Here is a 15,695-nt window from a genome sequence, read left to right on the forward strand (position 1 = left end):
CTGGAGTGGGCTGCCATTTCCTTCTCCAGGGGATTTTCAGAACCCAGGGATTGAACCCAGGTCTCCTGCATTGCTGACAGATGCCTTACTGTCTGAGCTACCAAGGAAGTCCTCAAATAAATAAATAAATATCTAAAAAAAGAATCACATGTTTACCACCTACCCCTTTGGAACTGTTCTTATGTCTTCTTGACAAGTCCTTCACTTGAGCAAAGGGATGCTAGAGGCTATGGGTCTCGTGTCCCACCCCCTCCAAACTCAGGATCGACTGATGCATATTCATGGGGTAGGAAATAGGAGCCTTCTACAGTGAGGGACCCAGAGGCCTGGGATAGGAGGTCTGAGGTCAAGTGGTCGAGAGTCAGGGGACCCATGCCACTGGATCAGGCCTAGGTGGGGGCAGAACAAGTTGGGTTACAGTTCCTCTTCCTCTAAGCTCTGGGCATAGAGCAGTAGACTGCAGCCAGGATGGCTACTGGGTGTCATCACAGAGGAGGAAGAGCAGGGTTCGAGGACAGGAAGGCCAGCATCCTGCTCCTGCTCCCAGGTCAGCCCCAAACCCCATGCTCCCTCCAAGTCCTAAGATTCTCAAGCATACAAGACAGAGGCCCCTTCCTCTCTGAGGGGCAGAGAAAGGAGAGAGGGTGAACAGAAGGACAGAGGTTGACAGCTGGGTCAGCCAGAAAGACATAGAGATAGAGGGGTCTAGCCAGCATCTATCTCCTCAGATGGCAACTGGAAATTGACTCCTGCCCAAAGCAGGAAGAATGCAGGTAGGGCTATAGAGAGACTTCTGGGGAGCAGGGTGAGGGGGAGGCCCACGTGTGAAGGAGGCAGAGGTGGCCTCTTCTGGAAGCAGAATTATGTAAGGGAGAGACCTCCCTTAGGAAGGACAAGGGCTGAAATAAGATAATGGATGCCAAGTGCTTTGTAAGCTATAGAGCACTATACAAATGATTGTTGTTGTTATCTAATTGTGATATCATTTAAAAAGATGCTGCAGAAGTACATTTAGTGCCATGGAAAGATGGCCATGATCCACTGAAGAATGGCAAGAGGAGGTTTCACGTAATATAAATGGGATTTTTTACATTTACATGTACAAACCCAGAGAAGTATCTGGAAGCGTAAACATTCATCTGGGAGATGAGGTTATATGTGGTTTATACCTTCTTTTTGCTTATCTGTATTTTCTCTTTATGTTTTTTAAAGAATATACATAATTTATGTCATGAAAAACAAGCAGTTTGCTTGGAAAGGAATGAGACTTCCTCCAACTTGGGCTCAGAGAGGGTAAAGTCCCTGGCTCTGTCCTCTCTCAGCCTGGTTGGGTACTTCAGGGTCTGACCCATACATATTCTCCAAGAACATTTTTCCTCCATGCTGTAGGCTGGGCCAAAGTCAGTTTTCATGAATTTAGGATTGGCAGTTTGTTTTCATAACCTCAAGATGTTTCCGGCTGGGAAGATATGAAACAGGGGGAGGTAGAGGAAGCAGAGATATAAAGCAGGGGGAGGTACAAGCCCAGCAACTTTGGGCCCACCCAAAGGGAGGCCCGTAGCCCTCTGCTTGCTGTGTCTTTAGGGCCACCTCTCTTCCCCCACTCACCCCTGCCGGATCAGCCTTTACTTACAGTGGCTTCCAGGTGGTGGCAGCCTGGGTTCCTACACCCCCTCATTCCTCAGCCCTATCCACATACCACGCTAATACCCAAACATGGCTTTCTTTTGTATCCCTTCCCCTGCCCTCTGCCCAGCCTCTCCTCCCTGTCAGAGTGTGGACCATCAGACCCCTGGAGTCCTCCTCCCCACACATTTTTCCCCACTGGACTCTCACCTCCTCTCTTTCCTAGCCTCACAATATCCTCCTCCCTCCTGTGAATCCCTCCCCCAGAGCTACTCAGAATAGCATAGCATCTAACACTGATAATTTCTTCTGCTGGCAGAGCTTTCAGTTTCCAAAGCGTATGGAAAGTCCACTTCAGAGAGGATGGATCAGTGATCTGAGAGGCAAAACGACTTGTCTAAGATCACATAGTCAGTTTCTGGAAATTCATCCCCTTCGGCCACCCACCATGCCTCCAGAGCTGGGAGGAAAGTGACTTGTCCTCTCTTGTTCTTCAGTCCATGCTTTATTTCAAATCTTCCCTGGCATGTCAGCCTTCCATTTCTAGCTGCAACTTGCCTTTCCAGCATCATGATCCGTCCCAACCTAAAATAAACCCAAAGTTCTGATCAGTCTAGATTCTTCCCTATCCCCCAGCTTGCACCATGCTGCCCAGCACCCATCCTGTCCTCTACTGGGACTTGCCTCTGCATCTGCCCCACCCGCTTCCCCATGTTTGGTCTCTGAGGCTCCCTTATCACACCCTTTCTGAACTCCACATCATCCACAGGGCACTGGATACAGGCTGCCATATATAGCCACGGTGTTAGTGTCAGGACTCCCCTTAGGAAAACTGAAACCTCACTAGGTATCTCCACAGAGAGTATTGAATATAAGGGATTGGCTTTACTGGTGTGGGAGGACTGAAAAGCAAAAAGGGGACACTAAGTAACACAGAACAAACAGCAGAAGGAAGCTCCCACCCCTGGCTTGGGAGAACATGTGGGTGAGGTTGGGGTTGTCAGAGGCTAGAATCTCAGGGAAGGGATCCCTCTGGAGGTGGGAATCAGATCTTGGAGGAAGTAATGTTGCCCAGTTGGTGCTGGAGCAACATTGAAAGGAAGCAAATGGAAGAAGCAAGTCCTCCCCTCTCTCCTTGTAGCCAACCTCCCTGTTGGCAGAACCTAATAAGAGCCACTGGAAAATATGCTCTGCAAGATATAGTTTGCAGAGTCAGCCCGAGCCTCACAAAGCAGAGTATAGCAGGGAGGCATTAGAATTGAGATGATAGGTAAGTGACCACCACCCATGATGGTCATTATTTATTATGATTATTATAACTACAATGTATTGAGAACTTTCTACATATCTACACTTGTCATGCACTCTAACATAAAGAATAAGCTGGTAGGCTTCACTATATCACTGACATTGGACAAATGAGGGAACTGAGTCTTCTGAAAGTTAAATAACTTGTTCAAAGACCTACAACTGATAAATGACAGAGCTGGAATTCAAAGTCAGATGCATCCACACTTAAAAAAAAAATCTCTATCTTTATTTCCCAAAGATGCCCTAAATGTCTTTTTTTTTTTTTTTTTTTGGCCACACCACTCAGCATGCAGGATCTTCCTCTACCAGGGATCAAACTCATACCCCTTGCAGTGGAAGCAATCACTGCACCACCAAGGAAGTCCCATCCACACTTTCCCCACATCATCCTACAAGGTGCCCACACCGGGCTAAGAGGGCTCTGGAGAGGGGTGGGCATAAGTCCTTGTGAGCGGGATGGCAGATTGCACAATGGCCTGATTGCAGCACCAAACCACCCCCCCAGAGCATGTTGTATGTGCCGAACCTCTGCTTACAGTAGGTCCTGCACTGAGTGAAGGAGCCACATGTGTGCTAAGTCGCTCAGTCATGTCTGACTCTTTAGAGTCCTATGGACTGTAGCCCTCCAGGCTCCTCTGCCCATGGGATTCTCCAGGCAAGAATACTGGAGTGGGTTGCCATGCCCTCCTCCAAGGGATCTTCCTGACCCGGGGATCAAACCCATGTCTTTTATGTCTCCTGCATTAGCAGGCAGGTTCTTTACCACTAGCATCACCTGGGGAGCCCACAAAGATGGACAAAAGCTAGGCCCTGCCCTTGCACAGTGCACTGTCTCCTGGGCAGGAAGGCATGCAGACAGATCACTGCAGTGCACCATGGCAGCCCCACAGAGCTGTGCAAGAACCAGGGCTCTGCAAGCCCTGTGAGTGACACTCGGAGCTCATCATTTCCCTGCTGAGAGTCCCCCAGGGGCTCCCCAGAGCCAACCAGCAAAGACAAAGCTCCCAGGCAGGCTGCTCTCTCAAGCTCTCTGCCCCTCACAGCCATGCCATCCCCAGAGGGCCCTGCAGCTCTAAGCCTCTATATCTTTACTCACTTTGCTCCTTCAACCCAGAATCTCCTCCACTCTCTCCACTCACCCCTTCCTGTGTATCCTGAGGATCACCTGCTCATCCTTTAAACCAGCTCTCTCAACTACCAACGCCTCTCTGAAGCCTTCTTGACTTCCTTCCCCCATGCATCCTTATCCTGGGCAAAATGGACCACTCATTCTTACATCCCCCAAATCTCTGGCTTCTAGTTTAGCTCCTGTCACTCTGAATTATCTGAGTTTGTTTACCCATGCATTTCCCCTGCCCTCATATCTTATTTATCTTTGTAGCCCTTGAAACTATCACACACTCCAGCACACAATACATTTCTAATAGATGCTCCATGAAACCATGATAACAAACCAGCCAGGGGCGGAGAGTGCAGAGAAGAAAACATACTGTCTTTTGAGCCAGACCTGAACTGAATCTTAGCTAAACATACTTACTAGTTTGCTTGAGCAAGTTATTAGTAATTTACTGCACCCGGCCTTTGTCAAATGGAAGGTCCACTGTACTCTCACAGCACGATGCTCAACACCTGCAGAGCTATCTGCCTTCTCCTTCAGGTGGTCGTGGGTGAGGTTCAGGCCACATGTGAGGGCCTTGGCCCCAAGAGCTGCACCAGAAAGTATGCAGGTCTGACTGCCATAACACCTTCCCAGCCAGAGTCTACACTCTGGACATGCTGGAAGAGAGAGACAGTGAACCCTAACTCTCCCAGGCCCCCTAGACCTCAAGTTCCAGGCCCCAGTGTCTACGAGATCCCAAACTCCCCTGCACATCTTCCTGTGCTGATCTTCAACCCCCTGGTGCCTTCGGCGGCCCCCAGCTTCACAGGTCCCTCATCACGTCTGGAGCTTCCTCTGGTGGTCTGGGGTCCCAGGAGATCACCGGGATCCTCTACACTTCTCCACCACTCTCCCTTCCTGAATACCTCCAAGCAGTCCTGGGGCCTAACTGTCTGTCACCAAGAACCCTCTCTGCTGGCTCTCCAGACTCCCCAGGTCCCTCCTGTCCGACCCTCTCCATCCCTACCAAGCTCTAACCCTGCACCATCTGGCCGCGCGGCCAGCCGGCTGGCACTAGGGCTCGAGCTGCTGCAGGATTCCTTCCGCTGCACTGCCATCACTGCTGTCCGGCCAGCTCTTTCCTTTGCCGGGCTGAAATTCACTTTAACAGCACATTCAGCCTGAGCAGACTTCTGGCAGCACAGATGTTCCCCAAGTACCCACAGCAGGGGAGAGAAGCAGAAGAGAACTGAGGAGGGCAAACTGATCTGACCTGGTGCGCTCCTCACAGGGCCCCATGTCTTTGCCCAGACTTCCTCTGGACCTGGCAGCCCTCCCCATCCAAGACTTCTTATCAAGGTCCAGTCCAGATGCCCCACATTGCTCTCTCCCCTGGGACTCCTCCCTCTGTCACTCCAGCCAGAAGAGAGCTCTCTCCTCTGAGGTCTTAGAGGATGCACATGGCTCTGGGCTTGACTGCTTCTCTTCTGTGGTCCTAGCCACCTTAGAACCCTTCTCTCTTTGAGGGGAGATATTTGGTGTATTGTTTGCTATTTGGTGTATGGACTGAATTGGGTCCCCTCAAAATTCATGTGTTGTAGTCCTACCCACAATGTGACTATATCTGCAGATAAAGTCTTGAAAGAAGTCATTAAGGTCAAAGGAGATCATAAGGGTGAGGCCCTAATCCAACAGGACTCGTGTCCTCAGAAGAAGAAGACACACCAGAGACACCTCCTGCCCCGTGCTTCCCCACGTGAGCCCAGAGGAAAGGCCATGTGAAGGCATGGTGAAAAGACAGTCACCTCCAAGCCAGGAAGAGAAGCCTCACCAGAAACCAACACTGCTGGCACCTTGATCTTGGACTTCCAGCCTCCAGAACTGTGAGAAAATAAATTTCCGTTGTTTATGCTACCCAGTCTGTGGGTTTTGTTATGGCAGCTCAAGCAGACTAATACATCCAGGAACTCAGGGAAAGGGTTCTAGGAAGGAAACATCAACAGGCAAGCCATCCCACGGATGCCCATGAGTCCTTCCTGTCATCAGTTCAGTTGCTCACAGGACTGAGCAGAGGGACCAGACCCAGTTGATAGGAGCCCAGCCAGAGGGAAGACCTGAGACTGACCCTACACCCTAGCCTGTGGTTAAATGTCCCCATCAAGGGGCTAGGAACTTATAGAAAAGAAGAGAACAAAAGACCTGAGCTCCTCCTACAAATCAGCAGACCCTTTGCTGGGCTCAGCACCCATTTGCAGATGGAATCCCCAAACCACCTTTCCAGAGAAGTGTTCTTCCCCCAAGTTGCGGACCAGGCAACCAAGGCTTGGAGAGATCAAGCAACTCACCCAGGTTGACCTTGGCACAATGATGGAGGGAGATGGCAAGTCACAGCTTCAGAGAGGCTAAGGCTCTTCCAAGCACATTCACCTGATGATATGGTGAGGAACACATGTGATTTCGATGGCAGATCTGGAACCTGGTCTGTGTTTTTGGGAGGAGTCCACTGTTTCTGGGTTTAAGAGAATTCTTCCCCTGCCAGAGCTGCTGGCCTGGGCCCAGGCCTCCAGACAAAGAGAGTGAGTAATTCCATTTTAAAGGTGAAAAATGCTTCCGTTGCAATTATCACACAGTGTATCAAAGCAGTGGGCACAGTTTCCAGAAACGGAGGGAGGCGGGTGGCTACTGTGCACGCAGAGCGATCCGAGCAGAGCCTTGGCATCGGTGGGGCTGTGCCAAACCTGCCCCCCTCCCAGCCTGGTGACTAATTAAAAGCAGGTTTGGAGAAGATGGCAATCAGGTGTTTGAGTATTGAAAATCAGACTTGAGGGTCTTCTGTTTGATTCTTTTCAGATACAAAAGGAGACAACTGATGTGAGGGGAGGGTAAGGGGTATACACTTAATACCAAGCAGTGCACATTCTCATAGTGCTCCCCTATGTGGGGGGGAAGGGGGGTTTGTGGTGTGTGGAGAGAAAGAGTCCATCCCTAGGGCCCTCCTTGTCCAAAAGGCAGAATACCAGGATTGTGGAATTTTCTGCTGAATCTCTGCAGAACCTGGGCCAGGTTAGACTGACTTATGGGCTGAAGAGACCATGGCAGAGCCCCCATCACTCCTTTCTGCCTTTTGACTTTGTTTCCATCTCCCCCAACACATTTCAGGCCTGGGCCAGTCCTCCCTGCTTCCCAAGAAAAGAATATTACAGGAGAGGGAGAGGGACTTCCCTGGTGGTCCAGTGGTTAAGACGCCACTGCCGATGCAGGGGACATGGTTTTGATACCTAGTCTGGGAAGATCCCACACCCTACAGAGCAGCTAAGCCTGTGGACCACAACTACTGAACCCACACTCTAGAGCCCGGGAGCCACAACTACCGAGCCCTCATGTACCCTAGAGCCCATACTCTGCAACAAGAGACGCTACAGCAATAAGAAGCCAGCGCACAGCAACTAGAGAGCAGCTCTGCTTGCCACAACTAGAGAAAGCCGGCACACAGCAACGAAGACCCAGCGCAGCCAAAAATAAGTAAGTCAATAAAATTACCAAAAAATGCTTACAATGAAAAATAAATAAATAAAAAGAATGTTATGGGAGGTTGTAACTGAGCCAGTGATTATGTGGCTGGTGTGGGAAAGGCCTGCCAGGGAGCTGTGCCGGCCCCATCTGCAGAGGGCTCTCAGGAGAGGTCAGCAGCCCATAGACAGGCGGCTGCTCCGGGGGCCCGGCCCTGTGACAGTCTCAATGTCTCAGGTCTTTGCACTCCTGTTCGGCCTGTTTGTAACACTTTCTCTAGACCTTGAAGGGCTATTCCTTCCCACCTGGTCAGTGAGTTACCGTGTCTGTCACCTCCTGGGAAGCAGCCTTCCACAGCAACTGCTGTGTTAGTCACTGAGTCACTGTGACTGAGTGTTAGTCACTCAGTTGTGTCTGACTCTTTGTGATCTCATGGACTGCAGCCCACCAGGCTCTTTTGTGCAGGAGAATTATCACAGCAAGAATCCTGGAGTGGGTTGCCATTCCCTTCTCCAGGGGATCTTCCTGACCCAAGGATCGAACCCAGGTCTCACACATTGCAGGCAGGTTCTTTACCATCTGAGCCACCAGGGAAGCAACCTTTACTGTATGTCTAAAACCCTGCACTATCATCTTATTATTGTCTTGTGATCTGAAATTATCTTCCTGTTTTGTTACAGATTTCTCCTCTCTCCTCAGGAGGATGCAGGCTCCCAGAGGGCAAGGGCCGTGCACTTCTTGCTGCTGCATTTCCATTACCTAGGCTGCCTAACATATCCTGGGAGAGTTCAGCTCTGTTGAACTGGCCAACTGGATGAATCTCCATTTCTTATAATTACCCTATTGATAAAATAAATAAAACAATGGCACCCAAATACAACAGCCTTTTCCGGTCCATGAAGCATTGCCTGAGTCATAGCACATTTTCTGCATTCAGTGGCGTAGTTTGGGTTATCCCCCTTTTACATGTGAGGCAACTGAGGCCCAAGGAGCCTGCGGATTTGCCCCAGGTCACAGGGCCAGAAGGTGGTGGAACAGGGGCTCCAACAAACCCAACTTCTATTCTCCTTCCACAGCACCCTAGTCTCCTCTTCCTCTGACACACTCACCCACACAGGCGCAGGTGCCCATGGAGAAGAAAAAGTCTGCACCGTGACAGAGCCTGTCCTGCGATTGTTTGCAAGGAGACATGTGTGGAACTGCAGGAGAGCGGCCTATGAAGGGGACAATTGCACAGTGTGAGGAGATGGGGAGGTGCCAATATGAGCCACCTCTGCCCAGAGGGGCTTTTCTTTAAATTGAATTATAGTTGATTTACAATGTTGTGATAGTTGTTAGTTTCTGGTGTACAGCAAAGTGATTTGGCCCCTCTCCTGCCTCTCTCTATATATATACAATTTTTTTTAATGGACTGGCTTTTATTAATTTACCATTAAATAGTTTTCGGTTAACACAAGAACATAGAGGTAACATTGCAATTGCATTGTTATAAAGTTAAAAGGCATATGTATTTGTTTCCTTACCAGGGAAATATACTGGAACTAGGTTCCCCACACATATGCTAGACAGCTACTGGTCCTTTTATTTTGGTCTTATTAATAGAAATATAACTTAATGAGATTGTAAGCATAGACCTCTTCATAGTTTTGTAGGAGTCAGAACTTTTGCTTTCGATACCAATATTTGGAAAACATGCTCACTTTAGTGTTTTTTTGAGAAGTTCTAAGAACTGGCCCAGATTCATGTGATAGTCATTCTTTAAGCTGTAGTCACTGTGGGCCTCAAGGAATAATTCTTCCAAAGAATGGAAAAGGCATTTCCTTTTTCATAGTTCTCCTATATAGTTTATTACAGGATACTGAGTAGAGTTCCCTGTGCCATACCGTAAGGTCTTGCTGGTAATCTACTTTATATATAGTTGTGTGTATCTGTTAATCCCAAACTCCTAATTTATCCCCCCACCCCCTTTCCCCTTTGGAAACCATAAGCTTGTTTTCTGTCTGTGAGTTTCTGTTTTGTAAATATGTTTATTTGTATCATATCTTAGATTCTATATATAAGTTCTATCATATAGTATTTGTCTTCCTCTTTCTGACTACTTTACTTAGTATGATGATCTCCAGGTTCATCCATGTTGCTGTAAATGGCATTATTTCATTCTTTTTATGGTTGAGTAGTATTCTATTGTGTATATATGTATATACCACATTTTCTTTATCCATTCATCTGCCGATGGACATTTAGGTCACTTCCATGTCTTGGGTATTGTAAATAATGCTGCTTTGAACATTGAGGTACATGTATCTCTTTTAATTAGTTTTCACTTTCTTCAGATATATATACCCAGGAGTGGGATTGCTGGATCATATGGTAATTTTATTTGTAGTTTCTTAAGGACTCTCCATTTTAGTTTCTTAAGGACTCTCCATTGGACTCTCCTACCAACAGTGTAGGAGGTTTCTCTTTTCACCACACCCCTTCCAGCCTTTGTTATTTGTAAACTTTTTTTTGGTAGACTTTTTAATGATGGTCACTCTGAGTCGTGTGCGGTGGTACCATATTGTAGTTTCTTTTTTTATGGCTGCACTGGGTTTTCGTTGCTGCACAGACTTTCTCTAGTTACACTGAGCAGGGAGTTACTCTCTAGTTGCGGTGCTTGAGCTTCTCATTGCTGTGGCTTGTCTTGTTGCAGAGCATGGACTCCAGAGTGTGCCAGCTTTAGCAGTAGGTGGTGTGCAGGTTCAGTAGTTGTGGCTCTTTGGGTCTAGAGTGCAGGCTCGGTAGCTGTGGTGCACAGGCTTAGTTGCCTCGTGGCATGTGGAATCTTCCTTAAGCAACAATCAAACTAGTGTCCCCTGCATTGGCAGGCAGATTCTTAACCCCTGGACCACCAGGGAAGTCCTCATTGTAGTTTTGATTTGCATTTCTCTAATAATTAGAAATACTGTGCATCTTTCCATGTATGGAAGGGCTGTTTTTAATTCTCTAAAAGCTAATTCTCGTTTTAAAAATGTTCTCAACATGTTAATACGTGTTATTGACTAGATCTGACAGGACAGCATTTTTCCAGGCACTGAGAATGCAACATAAACAAGAGAAGATTTCCACCTTGGAGTGGAAAAGAATGAAGAAAAGAAACTTAGAAACCTGTCTCTTCTGCCATTGACTCATTGTTTCATTGTTTTTTTTTCTCTCCTACCCAATTGTGTAGGCATCTTTTTCTCACAGCTTTTGTTGTATAAGAGATCTTCTGCCAGCTTTCAATTGGTATTCTGTGAGAATTGTTCCACATGAAGATGTAGTCTCGATGTGTTTGTGGGGGGAGGTGAACCCCACATCTTCTACTCGGCCATCTTGATCTCTACCTGATTCATTGTTGACTTGAGGAAGTCAGATGCTCTTTCAGCCCACTATACTATATTAAAAGTCAGCAATGGATCTAATTTATTAGTGTCAATATGAATATTACATTTGCAAAAGGCCTCATAACTTTCAAAAAATTGTAAATATAATTATTATGTATGTTACACTATAGAGGAATTTTTTTCACACCTTCATAAGAACGAGAAACAACTTTACTAGGCCTGGTTCATTACAAATTCATGTACTAATTCTGTAATAAAACTTCGATTTAGAAACCAGCCAGACACATGCAGACCCATGGGGAAAAGGGGCTGTTGAGGCGGGTTCACAGTCTCTCATTCTCAGCATGCTTCTGTGTTACCTGCTGGTTTGCAATAAGAAGCTAGAGGCATTAAAAGGTTAATATGCCATGGGTACTTCTCTTCACCCAGACGTGAGCTCCAAAAGAACATGTTGTTGAGTTTTTATTTACTTTTGCATGCCTAGCCCCCAGCATGTTTGGTATACTGTAGGCAAGAGAATATGTGTTGACTAAATAGATACAGCAAGAGTAACTATAAAGTCAAGTCTTTGGTCCTGTAAACGCCTAGAACTGTTCAGAGAAAAGGCATCATGTGAAAGCTGAAACATCACTGCTCGTTTCCGTAGCATCGTGGGAGCATGTCATGATCACTCGTGATGTCAGCCAAGCACATTCTGCTGGATGAAAAACTACATTCAAAGACACTGTGGTTCTGCAAATGAGTCCATGTTTTGAGCTGAAATTGCAGCAAAGCATAGGTTACTAAAAGGGTAGAGTTTTTGACTGGTAGTTACGGAAGTTTCCTGGACTCTAGTTTCTTACAGCTTGAATATTCTGGTCTTCAGAGGGAAATTTCATAGCAGGCTCTTTGGTTCTAGTGACAGTTAAAGGCTTAAAAAGTCAGCTCTTTTTCCGCTCCCCTGGGGTGTCTTTATCCTGAAATCATTCAATGGGAAAGCAGGGAGGCAGGGCCCACTCATCCATGTGGAGTGATGTCCCTAACTCCTTGGCACCTGTATTGGCTAGTAGTCGAGATCCCAAGCCAGATCACCTGGTTCTAATGCCCACTTCCTGACCATGTGACCTTGGGCAAGTCATTTAACCTTCCTAAGTCTCAGATTCCCTGTCTGTGAAGGAAGATGATCACAGCATCTCCTTTGTGGGTCTGTATTAAAGGTATGAGAGTCCACGCCTGTAAAGCACTTGGCACAGTGCTTGCTCATGGCAAACACTCAAGACGTGGTGACTCTAAATCCCTCCCCACCCATATACCTAGAGGTCCCAAGTTGGAAGCTCTCATTGTGTGACTGAAGCTAGTCTCTTGACCTTGATCTCAGTTTTCTCACCTGTAAAATGTGCCAAGTAATTCTCAAATAAGACAAATCCTGCCCTTGACAGTTTGTATCAAATAACTGATTATATGAGGTAATGGTGGGTCAATGGTAAGGTCTGGACACAGGGCAGGATGGCAAACACATACACACACACACATACACAACATCTTTGTTCCCTGAGTGCAGATGGTAGGAATGAAAAAGGAAAGAAAGATATGTGTGTAATCCAGTTTGTATTATCCTTGCTATATTGGACACAGATCTCTTCAGAGTCCCTCCATTACTACCTTCTTCCCAAAACCTTGGTCTGGAACTTGCTATAAAGGACAAGATATTGTTCCTTATACTTTTCAGCACCAAGATAGAGACACAGGGACTTCCCTGGTGGTCCAGTGGCTAAGACTCTGTGCTCCCTATGCCAGGGACCCAAGTTTGATCCCTGGTCAGGGAACTAAATCCCACATGCCGCAACTAAGAGTTTGCATGCTATAACTAAAAAAAGATCCCCAAAAACTCCTGCATGCTGCAACTAAGAGCTGGCACAGCCAAATAAATAAATTCATTTAAAATAGAGAGAGAGAGAGAGAGAAAGACAGCATTTATTTGGCTTCTTTGGATTTGTTGTGAGGTGACCCAGAAGGCTGCCAGTTTCAAGTGAGTCCCAGAGCAAGACAGGCCCCTGCAGCAGGTCCAGGCTATAAATAACCTGTCCCATCTCTTGGGCCTTAGGATCCAGCCTGGGAAATAGTGCTAGAAGTCCCTGTGGTGGATAAGGATGCTGAGTGGAAAGCTCTGATGGGGAACTGCAGCACATACCCTGGGGTTCTGGAACAAAGTCATGCCCTCTATGACAAAGAATTACAGCTGAAAAACAGCTATTGGTTTGATATTGGGCCTTAATAGAGACTGAGTGCCCGGCCAACGGGCACCAAGTGACCATTCAACCTGAACTGCCTATTCATAAAGCTGAATGATATTTGACCCACGAGTCCTAAAGTTGGACAGGCAAAACACCTAATCCATTTGGCAATGGGCATGATACCTCTGGACCAGGCTTGAACTGGTAAACTGTATGAACAGGTGGTCCAAGACTGCCAATCTCCTGCCTCTATGGCTACTGCTTCTTCTTGAACCTCATTTATGACCTCATGCGTGCATGTTAAATTGCCTCAGTCGTGTCAGACTCTCTGCGACCCTATGGACTATAGCCTGCCAGGCTCCTCTGTCCATTGAATTCCCCAGGCAAGAATACTGGAGTGGGTTGCCATCTCCTCCTCCAGGGGATCTTCCCAACCCAGGGATCGAACTGGTGTCTCCTACATCTACCTGCATTAGCAGGCATGTTCTTTACCACTAGTGCCACCTGGGAAGCCCTTATGACCACACAGGGGTTCCCTTGTAACCAGCTGAGAGACGTCCCAGGATGACCTATTGGCACTAGCATCAGTATGGTCTCACACAGAGTGTCCCTGACGAACAGTGCTAAAGGGAAATCCTCCCAAGGGTCAGAGCTGCAACATACATCAGTCGTCCACTTTGCGTATAGGGAAAGATGGTCCAGAGTAAGGATGGGCATGGACTACTAGGGAATGGCAAATGACTTGGTTAGTTGGTCAGGAATGTCTGAGACATCGCTTAGTACTTCCATGACTGGTGATGGGGCTTCCCAGGTGGCTCAGTGATAAAGAATCCACCTGCCAATGCAGGAGATTCAGGAAATGAGGGTTCAATCCCTGGATCAGGAAGAGCCCCTGGAGGAGCAAATGGCAACCCATTCCAGTATTCTTGACTGGAGAAGTCCACGGATAGAGGAGCCTGGCAGGCTACAGTCCATGAGGTCGCAAAGAGTTGGATTCGACTGAGTGAATAAGCATGCACACATGCCTAGTGAGGACTGTTACTGAGTAGCTACAACAACCAACAAGGGCAGGGCAACTAGGCATCTACACCTTTGGGGAATGAAGGTCTGAATAACCCCACCAGTAAACAATCCAGACCAGATGAAATGCTAAGTGAAGGTGGGGGCATCTAGAATGAGTAGCAGAGGAGGGAGATAATGACTATCAAGCAGAATTTTTGAATTAGTCACAACTATGAGGATTATAGCTTTTTTCATGAATCCTCTCACATCAGTCTTTGAGAAAGACACCCTTGACCTCCACCTGGAAGGGGGCTATGTGATTGATTGTAGCTTCCTTCTTGGAGAGTAAGGATGTCTCTGTTTGTGCAGAACAAACATAAGCCCTATCTTGGAGTATAAGATCTGTACATAATGAGAAGGCATAAGGGGGAGACCATGTGGGACACAAAACTTGCACACTTCCTTAGATCCTTTTCATTGACTCCTTGGCTGCCTGCCTCCCAAACCACTTCCACTTTTATCAGAGTCCTTTTTTGTGACCTGAGCTGACAAGAGTCCAAGTTGAAGTCCTAGGATTGCATGGTCTTCACACCCTACTTGTTGAACCTATCTCCTGAGCCACCCCCCCATTTCTGGTTAATATGAAACCCCACACCATGGATCATGGATCTGGCTTCCAGAGTGGATACCAAGGGACAGGGCGTGAGGTCTCTAAGTTCCTTTGAGACCATTTTGACCAACAGAAAGTGGGAAGCATGAGCAAAAATAAGTTCTTCCTTTCTCCCCTCTGTGGGTTACTCTGTATGTGTGTGTGTGTGTGTTTGTGTGTGTTAGTTGCTCAGTAGTGTCTAATTCTTTGTGACCCCATGGACTGTAGCCCACTAGGCTCCTCTGTCCATGGAATTCTCCAGGCAAGAATACTGGAATGGATTCCCATTCCTTTCTCCAGAGGATCTTTCTGACCCAGGGTTACTCTAAAGTGTGGTTTCATCTTGTACCCTGTCTGGAGAAAGTCCTCAAGTGAAAATGCTTGTCAAGCAGGTTGGTGTCTCTCTTTTCAGCTCATTTTGAGGATCTTATCTCAAGATGTCAAGAGGAGGGAAATGACTTGCCAACAGGTACCTAAGGGAGACTGCGGTGGCTTAGTGGTATGAGCTGGCACTATGAGAGCCCACCTCAGAGGCTCCTAATCTAGCTATGGGTGTGCATGTGTGTGTGTGTGTATACAGGGTTGGGACATCAGAAGAGGGGACTGTGGAGGATGAGCAGGGTTGAAGAAGTTGGGGAAAGGTATTTCTAGAAGAAGGACGAGCAAGTTCAGCTTCATGGAAGAAGGAAATGAGGTGGAGCGGCGGCTGTATGGTTGGAGTGGAAGCTGGCTCAGGGGCTGCCAGCAGTGGTTTACCTAGCTGGATGGTGCCAGAGCCAGAGTGCATGCTGCCTTGCACCCAAGAAGGACTCTGGAGTCCTCATTTAGCCTGCAGAGCTACTTTCCTAGCACCTCTGAGAAGTAAACACGACCCCCAGCATCACTGCTGGCCCAGTCACACCCACACTCCAAGGCCTTGC

This window comes from Giraffa tippelskirchi, chromosome 5 (assembly GCF_054371585.1).
Source record: "Giraffa tippelskirchi isolate mGirTip1 chromosome 5, T2T-mGirTip1v1.2.pri, whole genome shotgun sequence".
Lineage (NCBI taxonomy): Eukaryota > Metazoa > Chordata > Mammalia > Artiodactyla > Giraffidae > Giraffa > Giraffa tippelskirchi.